The sequence below is a fragment of the Sylvia atricapilla genome, chromosome 7, assembly GCF_009819655.1.
Source record: "Sylvia atricapilla isolate bSylAtr1 chromosome 7, bSylAtr1.pri, whole genome shotgun sequence".
NCBI lineage: Eukaryota > Metazoa > Chordata > Aves > Passeriformes > Sylviidae > Sylvia > Sylvia atricapilla.
The window spans coordinates 31670077-31693805 of NC_089146.1; the positions used below are offsets into that span (position 1 = coordinate 31670077).

General features: G+C 39.8%; 1 protein-coding gene across 1 annotated transcript in view; it reads right to left on the reverse strand.

Annotated features, from left to right (window-relative positions):
- The window catches only part of NCKAP5 (NCK associated protein 5), a 377012-nt gene extending 361613 nt beyond the window's left edge, over positions 1–15399 (reverse strand). The window contains exon 1 of the mRNA XM_066323141.1: positions 15283–15399. The gene's annotated coding sequence lies outside the window, so the exon portion shown is untranslated. The remainder of the gene's footprint in view (positions 1–15282) is intronic.
- Between the last annotated feature and the right edge of the window lie 8330 nt (positions 15400–23729).

A 23729-nucleotide genomic window follows, 5' to 3' on the forward strand; every position in this document is an offset into this window, starting at 1 on the left:
CCAAACAATGCCAAAGCAGAGGCAAAGCAGCACAGCTCCAGTTCTGACTCTGCTGTTCCACACCTCCTGGCCTGCCTGGGTGGCACTTGGCTTCTCCAGAAAATGCTAAGAACCTACCTCAGAATGATTACTGCCACATCTTCTAGCTAGGAGGTATTCATTGTTTACACATACCTACAGAAACTGTTGTCCCCAACTTGTCATACTCTGGAAGCATTTTTGAGGAAAACAACACAATGGTGGAAGGGAGGCAGCAGCAGAGACACTTCCCAAAGAAGATGTTCACCTGGAATATCTTCCATCTGAGTTTGTCAGTGCTCAAGCCCTCTAACCAGCCACCTCAGCTTCATAGAAATCTTTTCTGGGAACTACACAACAACCAAGTGCCTGCACCTTACCACAACACTTACTCCTTGCTCTAGAATTTAAGCTTTAATTAAAAGTTTCTACACCTTATGCCTGCAAGGAAAATTTATCAAAACAGAAGCAGAACATAAACTTTCAACCTACATATAAAGCTTGAGAAGACAACAGCTCAGAAATTCTGTTTTTCTTCTTAGCACATCACTGAAATGAAATCACAGCATTTCCTAAAGGCAGCTTTGCTGAAAGCACCAGATTTTTAATAAACATTAAAGTGTAGTTTTTCAGGGTTTTTTTGCCACCCTTCCAAAAGCAGCCTACAAGATTTTTGCCTTCAGTCTCACTGTTTTTCCTCAACAATCCCAAAAGAAAACCTATACTTTTTTCGCTATCTAAAGCATATTTAAAAGCAAGATATTGACAGACTACAATAAATTGTACTGAGCAACAGTATAATGGTTTCTTAAGCAGAGCTTTCCAACAGGCAGGTATTGACACATTTTCTTAGGCAAAGTCTCCTTCCTTCCAAAAAAACTTGAGCTGCAATCAAGAATTTCAGGAAATGCTGCAAGATGTTGGGGCTGGACCAGCTCTTGCCTCGTAAGCCTCTGTGTCACAGACACTGGCACAAAACTGCCTCGTGTCCATGTATTCAACACCACAATTAAAAGCTGATCAAATGACTGTTGATGTCCACGGGAATCCATTACCTTCCATGGGATTTGGGCATATGCACCATGAGCTGCACCACACCAAGTATCACCAAAGGAGAAAAGCCTCCACAAAGAACATTCCTGAACAAGATCCAAAGGCAAAGGGCAAACCTCACGCTGCTTGTGGCTCACCTCTACCATGGAGTGCCACCTCAGACTCCAGAACAACAGTCCCAGCCTCCAGGGAACAGCAGACAGGCTTTTCAGTCATGGCACACTGCAGAGGGCACACAGCCCCAGGTTTGTTCCAGGACAAAACCACGGATGCAGCGAGGCAGGGCAGTGACTTCACAAAGCCAAAGTCACTCAAGTAACAGCTTCTCTTTACACAGAGCCCAAAGCTGCCCAGGGAGCTGTCAGCAGCCACAGTCCCTCTCCCCACCCCAGGAATGCTCTCCTGCCCCCTCCCCTGTTCCCTAGCACAGCTCAGAGTGACTCAGCTCAGCTCCCAGGAGGAAAATCAGCCCTGCTGCTCACGCACATGAACTCTATCTGTCCACAATGATACACATGCACTACTGAGAAACCGTAAAAAGGAGAGGAAGAGAAATCCATGGGGACTGGTAGGACAGGAATGGACTGGCACACACAGCCACAGCTATCCTGCATTAAAATGAAGTTACATCCATGCAGGTTTCCAGGCAAAAGGCTGCTATGGGATCTTCCATTGCACATCATTCAGTGCAGTGAGGTGTGCTGTGCTTGCACAAAGTGCCCCAAAACTTTTTCATATTGATTTTACTCCTTACTCTAATGAAAGATATAAAGTTTTTAAACTTTCTTCATACAAAACCCAAATTTTTCTTCTATACTGAGCCAAGAGTACTTACATAGCAATCCTGCTGGTACTGAAGAGTCTTATAGTAAGCAACTCTTTTGCACAGATTGGCTTTTAAAGTCTCTGTGCACCGTCAAAAATCTCTCCAATATCTATAGCTTCCAGTCACTCACCTAATAACTATAAAAGTGCCTTCATGGGACTATATGGTTAAAAGGAGGAAAACAAGGGGGATTCCAGTTTTCCTACCTTAACTGGATGCCAGAGATTTCCCCTTACTCCCATTTCTCTTCCTTCAATCCTGTTCAGTAAGAATGATAGCACCCAGTTGGGGAGAACGGAGCTTCCTTCACCACAGAAATTCTACTTTTGTAAAATGCTTAACGCTGCTGAGTATCCTTGTAACACACAAGTTTCCAGTTCACAGGACAGTGTTCTGCCTCCACAGCAATCAGCTCCCATAGTGGTGCTAAAATGAGGAAAATGGTTCTGCTCTACCTACACACTATGCCAGAAACAAAAAGAAAAATAAACTCCCAAACAATTCAGCAGTCCTCACTCCTTTCACTGTAAATACATTTTCTAATCCAGTATTCCAAATCACACATTCATGGGCTGGTTGTGTGTAGGGCCTGGTAAATCCTGACCCAGTTCAAAATTAACATTTAACTGATAAAAGATCAGTCTATGGAAATGAAAGGCTTGAACAAGTGGGAACATCTTCACTTTTTTGTTAGGCCACTGCTTTGTTGCATATACAGACCTGAACAACTCTGGAACCAAGGGTGGTACAAAGATGGGAATTGAGCTGAAACATGAGGAAGATCTTCCAGCTTCTACCAGCACTTACACAGCTGCCATCAAAGAATGCCTCTCAGCTGAATTTTTTCAAGACACAAAAATAAATTACCCCAAGACACCATTTCTTGGTTTCTTTCTGAAAAAGAGCACACACAAAAATTTTATAAGCCACTTTGTGCAATACAATTTCTAGTATATTGCCAAAGACCCAAATTGCTGAAAAAGCCCATGGCAATGTTGCATGGTAGGGAAATGTTTGTATCTTGAGCTCTACTAATTCTACTGACCAAGACATACTCTTGTAGCCACTGAACTCATCAGGGGATTAAAGAGTTAATAAAAACGTAGGAAACCTCACAATTGCATGAAGCACAATCTGTCACTCAGATATTGGAAATGGACTATGAAGATGCCAGTATAAGTGCATGTACTTATATACAGAGAACACTTTAAACAGTTGACCATGATTTATACATGCTGCAGCTGTCACACACACTATTTCTGACATCCAAAGAGCCTATGCATACTTTCAGTGGAAGAAATTTCTAGTTATTTGCCATTTTGTAGAACTGTAAATCACATAAATGCTCATATTATTACCATGTCCTCTGACAGTTTGCATCAACAGACCATCTTGGAAGAATTACAGTGATGAATTATTGACAGTATCTCATATAGCTGGCAAACATTTATTTGAAATGCTGTGGTACAGAACCTGCCTCTTTCTGGTCCTGAGATTGACCCTAATGTAAACTACAGCATACAACAGATAAAAAATATATAGCCTGGCTCTCAATTTGTGATCTCATTTTCATCATTCGATGGTTCCCATAAAGATTGTTTATTATTGATGTGAAATGCTGGAACCAAAATATCCTGTAGCTGGAAGCTGGAAGTCTCAGTAACTGAGTCAGAGTGACTCTTCTGGCCTTCTCTCAATATGCTTTATTTCTTCTATTGAATAAACAAACAGTCCCATTCTGTAATGACAACATGAGCCAGGATTTTCCCATATTGTTTTGACAGATGTTGTCAGGGACTGATTACAAAAACCTGTACACCTAGACACTGCAGTGATATTCCATAATATAACTGAACTACATGCAGAATAAACTAATGTCATAGGAAGTTGTGTTAATGAAAAGCCTCTGACTATGGAAATTAAACTGCAAAATAATTTTTCCAACTGCAGCAGTTATTTTTGAGGGTACTGGAGATAAAAATATGTTATTTGGTACATTGTACTAATAGGCACAGAAAACAATGACAGATTACCAAAATACCTTAGTGTTTGCTTCACGTACTTTGCAGGGAAAGATCAGGTCCTTTTCCAAAATTCTCAATACTCCAAAGCCCTCAGCCAGAACAGCCAGACCAACCCTGATGCTACTTGGCTCAGTAAATTCAGTCAGAATTTAGTCTATTAATTACGGTTTTGTGCTCTGTGTTTACAGGTAGGTGGAAAATGCATCAAAGCTGGTGGGGATGAACTATATACAATTATTTTAAAGGTTTTTCAGGGATTTATACAGAGGGACATTTGGGAGAAGATGCTGTCTCACTGACCATAGCCATGCATTAGTTTAAAAAAATAAATAAAACCAGATTGAATCCCCACTACAATTACACACAGAACTGTGAAACAGAATGATTTTCTATTACCAGGTGTTAATGTGCCCTTTGTAACTGTTAAAAGGAAACCCAGACACTGCACCATCATGGGTTGTCCTTTTGAATGCTACTTTTCAGGTCTGTAGCCCCACTGGCCCTGACATTTACTTGTTAAATAGGAGACCACAAAGTGACTAGCAAGAGGACAATATTTTTTCAAAGCCCGGGGACACCACAGTCAGGGTATTTGGACAAGCCAGACAGTGTTTTTGCAAACCTGGCTGACTAATAGTCATGGAAATTAAAAACCTTTTGCAAACCTAGTTGACTCCTTAATCTGGAAATGAAAACCCCACAGCTCTGGATGACTGACCAAAGATATAATACATCATTTTGCCCATGCAGGATGAGGCACTACACAATTCATGTGTACAAGTGTATTTCCTCAGTATTTCTCTAGGTTCCACAGAAACAGACCTGCATGTTTGTCTGCAATACACACTGAGAGGAAGGTTGAAAAGAGATAAAAGGGTGTCAACACTACACAGAACATTTTCAACAACTGAATCCTTGTGTGGTTTGTTGGAGGAAGATCCTAACTAGATATGAGCCAAAACTCCAAAAATGTTCTATGATCAAAAGTTTTCACTACTCTCTCTAATAAAATACTTCCTCTGGTTAAAAAAAAAAAAAAAAAAAAAAAAAAAGAGAGAGAGATGTTTCTGATTAGCTGTGGAAATGTAACATTCCACGGCTCTTCTTCTGTAGTTTGTCTTCAGGTGTGTTAAACGAGCCCAAACCTGAGAATTTTGCAATTTTTTTCTTTAAAAATAACGTTAAATAAAACCTACAAATGAAAAATTAAGGTTTAATTCTTCACCAGTGTGAAGAAAATTGGAAATATAATCAACCAATAGTGCAGTTAGCATCCAGAAGGTGAAGTGGCAGGTGGGATTTAGAATATCTCAGTCTTTCCAAGGACACAGGCCTAAGTGACAAGTGACAGACTTTCCTAGGTATCAAGGACAAGACCACAGCCCATTTTTACACTTGCAAAATTTTCCAGAGATTTTCATTACTGTTAGACTGATATGATGGAAATCTCACAGAAGTGAAAGCAATCTTGTCAGTCATGTTTCTTTTCTTAAAACCTTAGCTTTCTTCATACTAAATACACATAAAGAACATTTTTTCAATAAACTCAGCACCACCAATTTGAAAGCAATCCCTGCCTAGGATGGATTAAGAACTGTCTATCATCCTTCTGTGCCCTAAGTAGGGTCAATAAGTCATTCTTGCCATGCACAGTATTATGTAAGAAATTACAAAGGGGCCCTATTTAGATGACCTCCTTTTTTTGTTTCGTATTCTAATTGCCCAGCTAAAAGGAACACGTTGTCCCAGCGGAAACTTTAGGAGCAGCACTGGGCGAGATGCGCATACAGGAGCACTTTACATGTGCACTCTGACCTCTCTTGACACTGCAGATCCTTTTCCAATTTCCAAAAGTTTCCAGGAGGAAGCAAAGGGAGCCAGCCCTGTCTGTGTGATGTCTCAGTGACATTTCTCTGAGATGATAGTTCACTGGGATTTGCACATCTGAAACTCCCTCCAGGGAGCCTTGTGAAAGCTTCAGCCTAACCTACTTTCAGCACTCCGTGGAGTAATTCTGTTCCAAGAGCCAGCAGCCACTGAAGGCAGCAGGAAGATGCAAAGGAATGCAAAGGGACCTCAGCCCTGTAGGACCCAGTGAGGCCTAAAAGCCACTCATAAAAATGAAACATCCCCATGAAGTTATTGAAAATTGAGATCTGATTTAAGGAAAAAGGCAGATTTTTGGGGGGACAGTAGTATTGAACTAACACAAAACCAAAAAGCAATTATACCTTCAGATGAGAATCAAGCAAAATTTACTAAAAAAAACCAAACCAAAACAAAACAAAACAAAAAAAAAACAAATTAAAAAACCCACATTCACCCTCCAATTTCTTTGAAATCAGTTATGCTTCCAGTTAAAAAAAAGGTGTCATTGTGAGAGATACGTGATGACACTTATAATATTTCTATCTATAGGATTGGAAAACCAGAGTCAGGCTAAGTCTAGTTTGCTCTGTTACCTGAATTCCAGACCTGAAAGAGCTATGGCAGAGGAGGGGGTTCTCCCAACACATTCATGGACCCCCACACTGAACTTTTAATGATGCCCTGCAGACAGCACAAGTTGTGTGTATTTTCACCTCTCTTATTTTTTCCCTTGTCTCATGCCACAGAGTCCTGAGGACTCTCTAATATATTAGTTTTTAAAGGCATCATCTTTTCATGCCTCCTGAATCCAATTTAAACTTCAAACTTTATTTGATTGAAGGGGGATGATACCTAGGATCTCAATGAAAAAATGAAGACTGTTAAATCCATCAGCGAGTAATTCATTTTTCCCATGAAATGAACACCATTAGGAAATCGTGAAATGAAACAGATGCCCAAAACCCAAAACAGGTAGGCATCATCTTTAAGTTAAATACATTCATTTGGTGACTATTCTGGTCACCTTCAGTGATTATTACTTCCTGCATGCAAGAAGAGCAATGTAAAGCAGAACCAGAGGGTGAAGGCAAGATGCCAAGGAAGCAAAGTAAATAAAAAAGACAGGAGAATTTCAGCTCTAGTGACAAAGGATGTAGCAGAGGATTGTATTACCATCTTCTCAGTGGGTTTTGTACAAACGAGGACTGGCAAGGGTGAGGTATTCTTGTAGCAGATACACACAGCCTGGGCCACAAGCACTTTTCCCAGAGTTTGGCTGCAGGAGTGCTGATTCCAACCCAGTTTTGCTACTGTCAGACCCTCCAGCCCCTTCACATAACGCAGCACAGTTTATTTTACACAGTGAGCCAAACTGCACCTCTCCTTCTCCCTCCCACACCTGCCAAACCATGTGAGAGGAATACTCCCAAATATTCCCTTCCACTACACTGTAACTGATAGGGCTGACCATGGAAAAGCAAAAAAGTGCTGTGGCCACAATAACTGCAATCTAGTTGTTGCAAACAAGAAATATTTGTAACTCTTCAAGGCTGTCATTGATTCTAGAAAATAATTCTAGAAAAAGTTTTGCTTAGTTTAATCTACACGGTTGATGATCCTTCCAGTACAATTTTCTGTACTTCATACACGGAGCTCTACAGATTTATTTCACATCTGTATTATGTTATTCATATAAATTTGTCATTTGAAATTATTTTAGGCATAATGTTTACGGAATTATTTCAGTAAGAAAGCTTATTGCAGAGAGATTCCAGTTTGACTGCTGAAACCACTTGGTCTAATCATTTATGGGAGTAAATAAATGTTATGAGACTTCATGGAGGAACTATTATCCAAATTACTGAACAACAACAGAAAAGCCTTTATTATGTTCCAGGAATGCATTTCTGGCAGAGAAAATAACATTTGTATACAATGTCTTTTTATAGATTAGACAGGAGAAAAATGCCTGCATTGATGTACTGCAAACTGCAGAGATTTTTTTCTTTCCTGAAGAATTACAAGTGACATCAGTTTTCAAAATGTCTGAGAAGAGAACACACTTTGTTAAAAGAATTCCAGCTTTTTTATTCTGTTAAATTGTGTACTGAGACAAACTTTCCCATTGTTCATTGTTTGCCAGGTCGTGGCTCTGGTGTAAAGAAAAAGTGCTTCAAGCTCTCAAATATTCCTCCTGAATAATTATTTTATTGTTTTCTCTTGAGCAAAGCGGCAAAATGATCTGACTGAGATCTGTAACACCACTTGCCAGGCACTTGAAGCCTTTGCCTCCAGTGCATAAAATAAAACAGTGAGGTCTCAGCGGACCGTTCTCAGGATAGTTATTCCTGGATCACGTTTGTTCAAGCAATCCTCTTCAATGGTAAAATATGTTGTATAAAAAACTAAGCAGTAATCACGGGAGTTCTGCAGAGGCAAACAGGTTTTCCTCAGAGAGCAGAGAGTGTAGAGGAGAAAAAGAAAACATCCAAGGTGTTGGGATTTTTATAGTAAATCTCTAGAGAATTCTACTTGTTCTTCTTTTCATCACTCTATAACTGGCAGAATTTTGGGACATACTACTGAAGCTCTCTGATCCATCAAACAAATCTTTGCTCTGAAATAAACCTGAACTTCTTTCCAGGTTTGTTGATTCTGACTGTCAAAATATTGGTGCTGGAAGCAGCAGGAGCAGCAGCCAGGCTGGAATGAATGAAATGCCCTGAGGAGTAGGACATTACCCAAGCACCTGCAGTACCACCATGGGAGTTCTTGTGTGTCCAGCACCTGCAGCATGAAGCTTCATCCTCTTGGTATTAACAAAGCCCAAATGAAGCTGCACCTAAATTCCAATGTCTTAAATCACAACAAAGTACAAGTTAGTCTCTAAAGCCCTCTCAAGATGTCACATGAGAATATTCTTGGATGACACCAGCTCTCACAGCTGCACTGAGGCTCAGTTAGTAAGTTCAACAAATCCCATATCAGAATCCATTCCAGTGATAAAAAATATAAGTATTTACTCATGTTTGCTCTGCTCTCTGCTCACTACCTCCTCTTTTTTTTTTTTTTTTTTTTTTTTTTTCTTGTGTATGAAGGAAATAGCTTTGTAGAGCAAAAAATCCCTCCAATTAAGTGTGTTGGCATAGAGATCAGCCTGCTGCCTTGCAGTAAATCAACAGCTTTACCATTAGAGGAAAGAGAAAATGTCTTTGATCACAGCACAACCTATGTGGAACTCTTAGTGATCAATGAAAGAAGCACCTCATTACAGATCCTCCATCGAGGAGAAGTTAGCTCAGAAGATGAGATAGAAGGCAATCTCAAAAAGCCGATACAAACTTCGGAGTAACAAATTGGATCCTGAAGAAATTGTAGTGCATGGCTTATGTTGCTAGAAAAGACCTTGCTAGAAGAACCCACATCTTGATTCAAACACGGTCTTTGTGTTGCACAACAAAGCCAGGACATTCCCCAGAGAAGCCTCTGTCCTCCTCAGTCTATCTCCTTTAAATGAACAAAGAATCCATTTAAAGATATTTCATTTCAAGATTATTCCCTTTTGGCTCTCCACCACAGCCTTCTGAGGGGACCAGCAGCAGTACAGGGGCCTTGCTTTCTGCCCTCATAAAGCTCCCTTGTTGAGAGGCAGTCCATAAAGTGTCCTTTCAGTTCTTACTGTCAATAGTGATACATCACATTTGTATCATGCACCTCAGGCCAGGCAGTCACAAAGCCCTTTACCAGACCTCAGTTCATAGAAGAGCTGTAAATGCACATCCCACCCATGCACGTGCATCCCCTCAGCACATCCCCTGTTACCTGCACAGCCCAGGTGATCCCTCAAACCTCCCAGCTGAGCACTTACTCAGCTCAGCTGGATTTAGATTGCAAAAGAAAGCAAGATTAGTGCATTATTCTCTGCAGGATTTTGTAAATCATGAAATTTTGTACTCAAGTATTCCTCATAACATGTATCCCTATGCTACAAGACTGCATAACAATTCCTGCACTTATGTTAAATAATTCAGGCCAAATATATGTTACAATATTAAAAGTAAATTGTTAGCAACAAAAATGGCAAGGAAGAAAAAAAAATCATCCCTGTCTTTCTCCACAGGAGAATCTGGGAGTTATAAAATATTTTTTGAAAATTTACCCGCACTAACAAGCAAAGCAATAGTTGTTCCTTGTACTTCGTGATGTCAGAGATTGCTGCCGAAGGTAAAACTGTTGCTCTGGATGTGAACATGGTTCCAAGAATGCATTTTGTCCCCCATATAATTTTTTGCAGGGGGTCAGTTTCATTTTTGAGCTGTACACAGCCTTTCACAGAAAAAAGGCCATTTCACAGTCTTTCCATAAAAAAAAAGAAGAATACTACAAGTAGAGGCACTATTTGGATTGTGTCTCTGCATACATCCCCTATGGGCTCAGAGGGGTGGAAAGAGTAGGAACTACACAGCTACTGTTATTTTCCCTGGAAGAGTGATTTGGAAAGAATAAAGAATTGGCTTTTCCTTTAGGACCAGTCACAAAACAGAACCAGTGTGGGTGAGAGGCTGGAAAACAGAAGTAAATTACTTTTCTTCCAACAAATGAAAGAAATAAAGGCAATTCCTTCCTTGGAGCAATCACATTTATAAAAATTGGTGTCTAGAGACACAGTCTGACCCTTCAGGAACAGAGCTCACAGTAATGAGGCCGGCTGCCTTTCCAGGCAAAGTTCTCCTGGGTTGATGTGACAAAGACAACATTCACATGGGCTACCACAGAAGAAATCATATAAAAATTAATCTGAGTTCCTGCTTCATGGTTCTCACCACAGAAGACAGCAAGGGGACAACTCCTTGACTTTGGACAGGAAAATAACTTTGGTCCTGCAGGCAGGGTATATGGCTGGAACAATAATTTCATTAAGGCCCAGGATCCATTTTGTGAACCACAGCTACCTGCACTGATCATCAAGGCCTTAAAATCTCATTTAAGCGTGATGTCCTCATTTATCAACTCTAGTTACCACAAGATTAACGTTTTGGACTACTGCCCTGGACTGCCCAATTTTGGAAAACTAAAACTTCACCATGTGCATGATGATTTTACTGCTTAGGTGAGAGGCTGGAGAGCTGCCTGTTGTGCCACCAACTGTGTCAGCAGCTGTAAGAAGGTTAATGTCAGTTTATCCACAGGCTCTAGACAGTCAGTGTGAGGCTTGAAATCATCCCTTTAAAGACTGTAAAGAGAGAGATTCACCACGGTAAAGAAGTTCTGCAGAGAAAGGGCTGCCTCAGCTCTTACAAGCTCCCAGATTTGAAGGACAACCTGAATCAGTGCAGCCAGTCCCATAACTTGGGTAATTCAAGGATAGCTGTAAATTTATGCTTCAACATTGACTATCGATCATTTTTCTTTGATTAGTCAATGACTGTTGATCGTTTCAGTTATCCTTATGCCATAAAACTGTAGCACAAGGAAAAAGGAAGTTTACCAGAGAACTGGCTCCACAAATACTTACAGGTACTGATAGAGCCCTGCCAGCAACACATCTCCTGCCCTATACTCACATTTGTCCTGCTTACCTTCTACTATTTCCTACTGGAAATCATTCCTAGCAAAATTATACTCAGCATGATATACACATCTGGTATACATTACTCTTTTGTTTAAGTTTCCCACTGGCCGTGTGAAAGGGTGTAACTATTTATATCACTTTAGTATTTCTTCTCTTCCTCCATTCATTTATTATACAACTTCTATGTTTGGCAATAATTATCTGTCCTCAAAACAGCTTGTTCCCCAGCTTTCCTACATGTGATCCATGGGAAATCAATAACTAACAAAAAAAAAATAGAGAAATTATTTTTTAAAAATCCTGTAAACGTCAAAATCCCAGAACTGCTTCCCAGCAGGTTTTATTTTACAATAGCAAACATGCCCAAAGGGCAGGAGCAATCTATGGTGTGGCTTTATGATACCACCAGCAAGGGACATAAAATGTTCTTCGGTTGTACTTTTCACATAAATTACCAGTAAGAGGAGAATGAGGCAAGAATTGGTCACCTCACTGAAGAACAAAGTTCACTATTTCATGAAGGTAAAGAAGCATGAGAGCTGTTCTAGATGTTTTCAGCAATCTATAAAGACAGTGCAGTAGATGCACTTCCTTTCAGTTCACAGGTCACAAGATTATGAGCAAACTGCCACACACCACTTCAATGTCAATGATAAATTCTAATTTGTAATTAGCATCAGTGATTTTCACTTTTAATCTGGAAAACAACCACTATCTTTATGGCTTTTAAAGGTTTTTTTTTTTTCCAAGTTGTTCTGGTGTTTGGCAAATACCTATAAAGACCATTAGATCATTGTCCACTGAGAGGTAAAATGCTGGCATTCAATCCCATTACACTACTGCCTCACATGTGAGGATGGACCAAGAGTGCTGAAGTGATAATGAGTTTAGGAAAGAACTTGAAAGATGCACTAAAAGTATTTCAGGCAAACACACTCTTCCCACAGTCTCCTACTGCAAACAGCTTATTTCTCTCCCTGTGCCAGGAGGGTTGTGGAGCTCAGGACCAGCTCCAGTGACAATGATGGAGGACAGAGCAGAGGTAGAGAAACATAGGTCATGCAGCTCCTGTCACAGAAAGCAGTGCCAAACCTCGAAGTTACCAGGGCTGACACAAGGGAACACCTTCCTTAGGCCAATACCTTCCTTTGTGCTTTACCATACATGAGGCATCATCAAGGATTAAGATGCAGCAGAGGCCTTCATCCTCACAACTGTTGGAGAATAACATGTACTTAGGGAAAAAATCTCCTTTCTGCCCAGGTAGAAGGAATTTTGCTACTAGCTAGGCTTCAAGTTGGGTCAAACTTTCATCTTTATCCACTAATTAGCTTGATATCTCTCCACTGCTGTACCACTTTCCTTAAATATAGGGCCAGGCTCTGTCCTCCAGAATTCTTGACAGTACCAGAAAAATCTTACATGAATGAATAGTAATTCCTACCTAAAATTAATAGATGTTTTAATGTAGGAACCAAAGGGCACTTCACTGTTCAGGAAACCAGCAGAACAGCCATTCCCCAGTCCTATGGGCAGTATAACAAGTGCAGGATCCATGTGAGGCTTTTAATGAAGGAGGGTATATATTCAGATACCCAAAAATTTCAGAGTTTGACCTGCCAAAGGCATGAAGGAGTAGTGGCTTTTACTGTAGCAGAATCACTGAGTAATACCACCCAGGGGAAAACTCCAGGCAAGTTCTCATCTGCTTGCCATTATAAATTATGTCGACCCTTCAGTAGGACTTATGTAATTTTCCCTGTGGAGACACACCGAAGTTGTACAACTTTTCAGCAAGTCATTCTGGGGAAAAGCCCGATAGAAACCTGCCTGTATTTTGGCAGAATCTAAGGGCTAATAACCAAGGAAATAATCCAGAAAGCCAGCTTTCCAAAGGATATTTAGCCTTGGGGACACCTAAAAAAAATTATAAGTGCTCCCAAAGTGTTTCATGCACACCTGTGCTGAAGTGCAGGGCAGTTTGGAAGGTTTTTCACACAGCTCCACCTAAGCTCCCCCAAGCTCCAGAGCCCAGGCAGCAGTGTCTGCAGGCCAGTGAGCTCCCTGAAGAGACACCCGATCCCTGATTCATTGTGCAGCAAAGGAGCCTCTAATTTGCAAACATCCAAACTCCAGCCCACTGCTGGTACAATGAGATCAAGAAGGAATACACAGGGCTAATGCATCCTCTGCACCTGTTTAACCACTTTATAAGCACATCTCTCATTTTCTTTCAGGTAACTGATATATCACATATATCACATGAACCACTGGGCATAGGGGATACATCCATCATTGCACATATGCATAAAGGAAAAGTAAATGACATGAAAAATGTTAGTATGCAGGAGGACCTAGATTCATCTTTTGATTTATACTGAGTCAAACCTGTTTAAGACAGAGGCTTATTTTGAAACAAGTTTTGTTAGCTCTGAGATTCCATTAGAAAAAGAAAACCATAAGCTGGCTTTTCAGTGAGTCTACATTTAGTCATCATCTTCCTCATTTTGCAGCTTTAGAAAGGGGTTTTGTTTTCTGTAATATAAATTACTTATGTTGCACTGTTTGTCCGTAGATCTCAAAACCAATAAAAAAATATGTCCTACAATCCATTAACTGTTGTTTGCACTCTCCTCTACCCTTACTGCTGTGGGGCTTGAATCAAACCCTTAATGCTGCTATAGGCCAGGTGCTGCTAAAATTTATTTTATGTATACTGTGTATTTTATAAAAACACAGATTTATTTATTTCCATCACACCTACTGCTATTAACACTGACCCTAATTTTGCAACAGTGACTGGGGATCAGTTGGACTTACTCAAACAAAGTAGTTTCACTCTATTCAACAAGTTGCCCTCTGTAATGATTGTCAGTCAGTAGGGGTATTTCAAAAAGAAAACCAACCTTTTATCTCGGAGATTTTTCATGTTCATTCTCTTGAATACTTCAGGATTAATTGCATTACAGTTATTTTCAAAGTATATGTGTACTTGACTTTATGTTTCATGACAAATATCTTTAAAATTTGATTTTATAATTGAATCGACATTTATTTTGGCAATAAGCTTATTTCTTATGAGCCTGTCTTCAGGACATGCTCTGTGCTATTTTCACAATAACAATTAATAAGGCACATTTAACTGAACCCCTACTGCTGCAATGTGACCTGTAGCTAGAAACTTTGCAGGAGTCTTTCCTCACAGTTAACAAAACTGAAGTCAAAATGGACTGAGTGACTAGGATATACTAGAAGAGGAATCAATCAGTAATTTTAAATTATTTCCTATGAATTTTGTGTGGTAAGATACAACACAGGCAGAAACCAATACTTCTTAGTTTTGGAAAACATTTTTTTCCTATTACATTTGCTACTTCCTGATTCAATTAAGAAAAACCTGAGATAACATAGGAAACACTTTTGATTCACCTGATTTCAATGATTTGTTTTGTATCAAAAGGCTAAAGACAGTACCCTCCAATAAAAAAAAAAACCTCTCTGAACTGCCTATAAAAATTTTGTTTCCATTTTTAAAATCAGTACAACGATCTACTGAACAGGTTAAGATTAAATTTTACTAAGGCATAGTAGAGGCAGAAAATTGGAAATCTCACTTCTAGGCAGATGCAGACATGAGCATAAAATGTCTGGAAAGTGCCAACATTCAAACACAGATTTGAATTTAAAAGTCTGTAAGGTTTCTGCATTTACAGGACACATTATCCACAGCGGCTGCACACAGCAACTTCCTGGGCAAAGTCTTTCACCTATTTACATGGTCTGTTCTATCAGCCAAGCTTTTTCTCAAAACATGAGGTTAAATCAAAAGTGTTAATGGCATCTTTCAGTGCTACTAGCTGTAAACCTCTTTTATAATAACATTTAAAGAATTAAACAAAAAAAAATCTGTCCTTACTTACAAGGCAAAGCAGAAAAGGAAGGTCATTCATTACACCCCATTCACTATTTTCTGTTTCATTCTGTAAATATTATAGTGCTACTGAGAAAAAAATATAATGTCTGAGGTTCTCAGATCTTCCTTCAGAGTTTCAATCACTGGCTTCCCAAGAAGAGGTTTAACAAATACCACACTGTTCTGTCAATATTTGTATGCAGCACCACATAGGGCAAGCTGCCAAACTTGCATGGTTTAAAGAGCCAAGGGTGGAAAACTGACACCCTAACAAACACACTCCCAGCTTTGTCTCTTTTAAGGTGGTGGTAAAAGTGTCATCTTTGCCTCGGACTGAAGTTTTGGAAGGCTCTTTTGTTTGCTTCCTCTACTTCCCCAGAAATGCACTATTTAATAATCACTGTTCACTAAACTTCAGGGATTTGTTTCATGCTCAAACATTTCTTATGCAATTATAAGCCTTTTGCTCTCCACCAGCTGCACTTTAAATGTATTTTAATTGGCTGGAATTTAGAAGGAATCCATTTGGCAGTCATTTACATTTGAAGCACGCCCCTAGCAGCTGAAACGGACCCCAGAAGCAGCCCGATTACTTCATCAAAAGAAACTGCTTGAATACCCTCAACTCCTACATAACTAGAGGGAACTCTATTATATAGGTGTGGTGATGTAATTAATAATTCTCTGCTATGCTTTTGCTTATACTGGGACTAGAACAGATTATCAACCAATGCAGTTAGGGAGTGATCTCAGGTTTACAGCACTCAGCATTAGTTTTCAAACATCCCTGTCTTTCCAGAGGGGCCTTTCTTGTGCTGTTTCTCTATCTGATGTAGCAGCACTGTGGCCCTAACACTGGTATTATTGTTTCTATGCTTGCAGCACAGCAAGAATGTCACCAGCTGGATTTTTGTGTATAATATTAGTTTAAAAGCTTCTAATGTGCTAGTTATTCATGGATCAAAGTATAAGCTAAGTTTAGGACATTACATTAGGAATGGCTCAGTTTTCCATTTCTCTTTATTTTTGGGCTCGTAATGTGTATTGCAAGCCAACTTTGCAGACCTTGATTTAATGTAGTACGTTCACCCTGGCCTGCAGTTTGTAATGCAGAGGTTTAAGAGTTGACAGCAGTAGGGAGAGCTACCAACAGCTGTGGAGAAAAAAAGAATGAGAAGACATTAAGGAGAGAAGCACAAGAATTCCCACTGTAAAATGCAGCATTTAGGATGAATGTAGTGACATTAACAGGTCAGATTTAAAAACAGGGAGACATTCCAAGTGGTGCTGATTGAAAGCGTGGTATCTGAAAAACCCAGAGCTCTGCAATCCATGAAAGCTCCTGTGAAATTGTAACTGCTTGAGAGTTCACTTATCATCAGTGTGCCATGGAGGATGAAGGAGCAAAAGAAAAGGGATTATTCTCTAGCTGAAGTACAATGAGAACTGTTTTCTGCATTTAAAAGGTGAATAGTTCTTGAAGTGAAGTTATGACAATACTTGCCGCCTACAGAGAAAAGCAGCATTTCAAGTGCATTGTATGAAAAGGAGAAGGATTAATGCCACAGACAGAGACCATTACACCGTAGAAGAACTGACTATTTTAATAATTTGGCTCCATCCGACTCTGGAAATTTCCATAGTTAACTGGCTTATATTCCTAAGAAGTGGAAACCCTCAATATACTGAGTTCTTAAGGGAACTTACTGGACAGAATACTTTAAAAAGTCCTAAAAACATGCAGAAATTGCCAAAGCAGATGATAAAACATGATGCCAAATAATTTGTTATATTTCAACCATCTTATGATACTTCACTGAGTGAGGGCCAAGCAGCTCTCCAGACTCTATTTGCATTATCACAGTAATCCAGTGTACCATGCTCACCTAATGCATTTCATCCTCAGATATATTCATGACATACAGAAATATTCTTGCTTTCCTCCTTTTGAAGGCACAATGCCTATGACCAACCTGTGACAGGACCCCAGCTCCTCCATGCTTTCCTCAATTTATAATTGTCCCATGTAGAGACATTTGTGGCCACAACCCAGATCAGAGCTGACTCAAGTTAACAGCTGAAAAGCACAAGGAAGCATCTTAGATCTCTGAAAGCCAAAGGAAACAGAAGTGGGGCTTAAATCCAGAATTCTTTCACCCTCATCCAAGCAGAAAAAGATTAGAGAGCCGGATACCTTTTTCTCATCTATAGCCTACCAAAACAGATGACAAAACTCCAACTTGAGTTCAAAAGGTGACACAGACAGAAGAAGAGTTGCAGAACTATCTGTGACCTCAGCTTTAAATGAAAAGAAAATCCTATATCATTACAAGCAAACAAAATACATCATATTTGAATCCTTACTCGTGCATCATTGAAAACTTCAGCTTTGCCTACATGATTTTATATGTTTGTTTAAAAAACATAGAATCTTCTTGATAGAAGGAGTAGAATGAAAATATCCAGGGGAGTATCAATAAGAACAGTGTGATGGATGAAGAGGAGTTCTAGACAGGGAGGCAAATGACAACAGCCAGCTCCTGTCCTCCTGCTTCTGCTGAGGGGCAAGCAGAAAACTTGGGAAGAGAAAGGTCAGCACGCTATTCATGCTGTCACTCTGGGAATCCCCTGCGTTGTCAGGGACTGCGTAGTGACAGCCATGAAGCCCTGATGTGTCCTTGACTCTTACAGGACACTGAAGACAATTGGCCATTATTTAGCTTCAATATCTATCTTCACCATTATTTAAATGTGAGACACTGGCAAGTGTTTCCAAAGAAACAGTACTGGTGTGATTTTCTAAAGAGGGAGACTGATTTATTTTCAAGTCTTATCTGAGATTCGAGTCACAGCAACAATAAGCCTCAGAAAAGCTGTACACTAAACTAATTTTCTGGTAGCAGCTCTGCAAGAAAACTTGGATTGACAAAATTACGCATAAGAAACGTTTACTATTAGGACAGTTAATAGCCCTAAACACAGGGAAAAGGAAAAGCGTTTCTTTCAAATTTCAGAAACTATTAAAAACATAAGACAGAGAGAGAAATATGGTTGCTATAAAAAAAAAAAGACAATAAATCCTTCAAATGCAGAAGTATCACAGTAAAGAATTCTCTCACCATGCCTAATGGCAATTCTTTGCTGCTTTCCTTCCCTAACTGCTCTTGGCATTCAACTGGACAAGAGGGATAAAAAACCACATCGCAGTCACAGACACAAGCAAAAGTGAACTGTTGCAAAGGAGACACCCCACAGTGAATGAAAAGCTGGTGTGCTCTTATGCAAATTCTATGCATCAGTGAACCAGACTCCAGTCTAACAGAACAACCTTCAGGAGATATATAAGGCTATTAACGTAACTGATACCTGGCTGAAAATGAAGGAGGGGAGGGGGAAGAGAAGACAAGCATGTAGCGTTTATTAAAAAAGCAGCCCAGCAGAGTCCTAGTGAAACATATGAGAAATGACAAAAATGATGTCTCTGAAGAGGACTCTAGGAATAATATGTCACCCAGCCTGTGTGCCAGAAACCAGGAAGTGGAAGGATTAAAATGAAGATTATTGTAAGCGTTTGAAAACTAGGTGAGAACACTGGCCACTCAATTATTTTTCTTTAATTCAGAGACTGCCCATGTGAGACACTCTGAAGGCAAGTAATTGGATGAGCAGCCCCACCCTAGTCTGAACTGAATTAGGCAGGCAGAATGAAAGCAGACAATAAATTGCAGCCTTTTAGCTCACAAGGTGGGATTATCTCTGTACATTTTACATCATTTTCTGCCTCTCTATCTGCCTTCTGTACACTTCAAGATTTCCAAATCTGCACAGACAAGTGTGGGATAACAGCAGAGTTAAGCTCCACTGACCTGTGATACTTTCCTAAGTATCACACAAAAGATGTCACAGCACATGAACAACTCTCTCCATGCTGTGGTGTATGGAAAGGGATGTATATTTATTACAATACATTTCTTTCTCTGATCTTCTTTTATAATCTGGTTCTGCATCCCTTGCTCTTTTCCTTCAAGGAATTACATCCAATTCAGCCCTAGTACACATAGGTTGTATCTTCATGAAGACTGTATAAAACCTCTGAAACTCACAGCATGGCTGCCAGGTCCCTGGCAAGATCATACTCCACTGCCCCACTCCTGCTGCACTGCACTGCTTATCCATGCTGACATATCCCCAGTGGAAACAGGGCTTAACAAAACCATAACCAGGTATGAATGTGTCCTATACCTCTGAATAGCAAAGGCCTGGTAAACAAAAGAATTTATACACAAGTTATTTTATTCTTTTTGGATGGCGGTGACCTGCTTACAAGACCTTGATGCTGTGCAGTAGTAGAATGGGTGAGGAAGGCATTCACCCATTTCTGTGCATTAACACTTCATCTTCTTGAGAGCAACGGCAAGGAGCTTGGAGATGTTAGCAACCAACCCCCTCCCTTGCAGTAAGCAGTACTCTGAGAAATGCTTCCATGTCATCAATCTGCTGGGAGTTCAAATGTCATGTGTCTGGGACTCCTTTGAAGGGACAAAATCTCTGATATTGGAACTGGAACACAGGGCATGGTAGGGAATACCAGGAGCTGAGAGGACAGACTCCCTTTGATAGATCAGTTCCCTAAAGATAAGCTGCATGCATTGTTGGTCTGTTATCAGCTACACACACTCCTGAGATAAGGTATTTCCAGCACTATTACATTCTTCTAAGTAGGCCTCAGTGCTAAATATGGAAAAAAAATTCAAAAAATAACAATTAGTTTGTGTCCAAGGTTAAATCCATACTATCAGCAAAATTGGCTGGGTATAAAGTCATATTATTCAGCCTGAGGATAAATTTGGAAGGTTATCATGGTATTCATGTCCCTGGGCTTCTTACCACAACTTCTCAAATTTCCCCCTCAAAATACTATGACTTTCTTGTTGCCTCATTTCACTTGAAAAGGGAAAAGATATTTAAAATATGATTTTGAATTTAGAATTCATGGAATCATATGCTTTGCAAATCACTGCAGTCAGAGAAGGCAGTGATCTGTTCATGAGGAGGAGAATAAGACCAAACCTGGTTGATAAAAAAATCTCAAGACTTTTGCACGGGCATGGCCTCAGAGTTCAAGTTTTCAAGGCAGAAGACACCAAAGGCTGTGGGATAATGCAACCTACAAACAGGTCTGGACAACATAACTGACTGGAGGGCAAAAGTAAACAGAGGTGGAGCAAAAACAATCCAAATTATGCATCCTGCGTGGATGCACATTCACCTTCAGGGGAGTCAGTCTGCTGCCCTGGAGATGTGTCATCTTCAAGTGAATAATATTTACTTTGATGCATAAAGACAAATGCCATTTTCAGTTGCTGCAAGCTGGTTTACCTTTTAACCAAGTAGATTCACATGTCAAGCTGTGACAACTTGAAAAGTAATATAACAGAACTATAGCAAAACGATATCTTTAGAAAAGGTATCAATGTATCACTCTTTCCTTGTAGAAAACATAAAGCATACAATTGTAAATATTTAAAATACTTAAAACATCTACTGCTATTCTAGATTTTTCACTGAGGATTAAGTTATTTACAAAAGTTGGGAAAGTCACAGGGATGTCCATGATTGTTCATTCTTATTATTTTATCAGCTTAAATTTCTATTAAGTTAACAATTAGGTTGAGGAAGACTAATGGCACAGAATGTCAAGGACCTCTACAAAACTGAATGTTTTCTTAATGCACATTTCTAGTAATCTCTTCCTCATAAGCACTCACAGCTTGTAACAAAATAATGCCTGAAAGTTCATTTCAAGGACAATACTTTCTATAAATATCAGAAGTTATGACATTCTCATTAGCTTAATTAGGATAAGACAACCTGAAAAGAGCAGGTGGTTTTTAATTAAACTATGTCTTGGAACAGCATAGAATGGTAATGTACAGCATGACCAGTGACACTGGTAAAATACTAATTTCTGTGAAATAAGGTTCTGATCCAGGACACCAGCCATACCAGCAGATCATCAGGGCTGGACCACCAGTGCTGGAGAATTTCTATATGAACACAGAATTCTAATATTTTCCCCTAATGGAAAAAAGTTCCATATCGAACTTTAATCACCACTTAGCAATTATTATAACAATGCATATATTAATAAGCTTGTTTCAAACATTCATTTAATAACAGCAATTGGAATTTTATACAGTATTAGAGGATTCAGCATCGAAAGCTTCCCAGAAGGCAGTGATATAGTAAATGACATGTTCTCATGATGCTTTTAGGTACTGTATAGATGGGACGTAATTAAAGTAAGACCTAATTAAAGCTTTTCTTCTCCAGAGACAGACAGGTAAAACATAACTTACTGTATTCTCGAGCACAAAAGAGTCTAAAATTGTCCTCAGGATTACACAACTGTCGATTCTCAGTACAGCAAATGAGAAATACAGTGACAGTTAGGAATTAGTGTTGTTTCTACCTATTCCCATTTCGATCTGAATTAATTTCTAACCCCTTGAAACAAAGCAGTCAGGGTCTATTCTGCTTAGTATAGAAAACTTGTGTTTTGTAGCTTACTGCTGAAAGATTGTATGAGTGATTCTGCTCATGCTAAACAGAACTGCTTTCAGTGGTGCACCACAAAAATCCACCTGCATGGAATCCACCAGCCACTTCAAAGTGTGTTCTTGGGCAAGTTACATAACTCTTGGTTAAAACCTGGTTTTCTTTGTGGCAGTACTCACCACTTACTGTCTGTAGGTAGAGAAAACAATGCATCCAAGAAGCCACATCAGTGAGCCCTATAAAAAGTGGTGGTCGCTTTATGTCTGGTGTGAGATCTCTGAGATTATGGCTGGCCTCAGTGCCCAGTGTGATGCATTGGGAGAGACAAAGAAAAAAGAAAAAGAAAACAAACAAACCTGCAGCACGTGCTGAAGTCAGGACTCTACATGAAGCCACACACTGAACTTGCTCCTCTTGAACCCAAGGCACTGATTCAGGGTTTTCTAGAGCTCTTTCTGCCTACTCTTATTCTAATTTGTGCCTTGATCTCTCAAGTCTGTTTGGCAATAAAAGTGCTCTGAAAGTCTTACACAGAAAGCTCCCAGAGGAAACAACCTCCTCCTCTGTGTCTTCCAAAGAGCAGCTAAAGTGTACTAAGGAAAGGTGCCACCCATCAGGATTTTCTATACCTGCACAGAGCCAGCAGCAAACTCCCACCCCAACTATGGGGGTCCTACTACAGAGAGCCCCACAATCAGCTGGGGTGAACTGGATGTCTCTGCTGTCCACCCCTTCCACTGTAGGTGGGCAAGGGAAGGGCGGTCTGCCTGCTCAGAGCCCTCAACAGGTAAAACTGTCCATGAGCCAAGGGTTTGGTCAAGGGAATATGACCAAGAAGGGGCTACACTAATATTGAGAGCTGATTATTTTACATCTCCTTAAGGGCTGTAATAAAATTATTGCCTTGGCTAAAGGGCCTAAGACACGGTGAAAAACTTCTTTTGAAAGTTAGTTGGTCTTGTGTTAAAACATGGGCTGAGATAGTGGAGTTACGGGCGGCCTTAGGCTTGGCTGACCAGCTCTGAATGGCTGTACCAGGTGTTGCACAAGTGCCAGTGACTGGATCTCTGTGCAGAGGATTTGTGTCCTCAGCAGTCACCATGCAGCAGTTGGTTTGGGTTCCAGCATGATGCAGAAGGAAAATCCAGCTCATAAAGGTAAAGCCAGGCCAAGAATCACAGTCATGAGGTGGAAATGAGAGAACATTTGCCACATTTTAACTTGAGAAACATCATTCTTTTAGAAATCTATTCTAGATACACTGCTACACTAAATTTTCCTGAGCATAGGTGATTTTTAGCAGAATTTTCTTTGTTTATAGAAACATGGGAAAGAGAGTGGGCCAAAGAGTTGCAGCATGAATAGTAAGCAGATCCAAATGTTATTAGGTCACAAAACTACAGCAGGTCACAGAGCTCTGTAAGATCTTCCAGTTGCTTCACTTTTCCTCCAAAAGCCACTGAAGCTCTTTGAGCACAGCAGAGAATGATAAGGCCAGTTCTCCTGCACTAAATAATTGTGGTTGAATTCTGAACAAACAGACCTCTGTAGGATAGCACTATTTACAATTAGTCATATTAGTGAGCATGAGCATATATAAACACTCCAACCAGAACAAGAGCATTTTGGTCAGTGAACCAGCAAACAACAGGAAGAAAAAGGCAAAATCACTGCCGATAAAAGAATGAGAATAAAACAGCCAGTCTGGGAAGAAGCAATAACTTTGACATTTCAATTTATCTGACCAGAAATTCAGGCTTAAGGTATTTTTTCCTTCTTCACATTACTCCTCCATTTTCTGAGGCCCTTAGGTGCTATAGTGTGGGCAGCTGAATTTGCTCTTCTGTTTCTATTTCCAGAATAACAGTAAGCATTCACCAGATCAAATTTGTACCA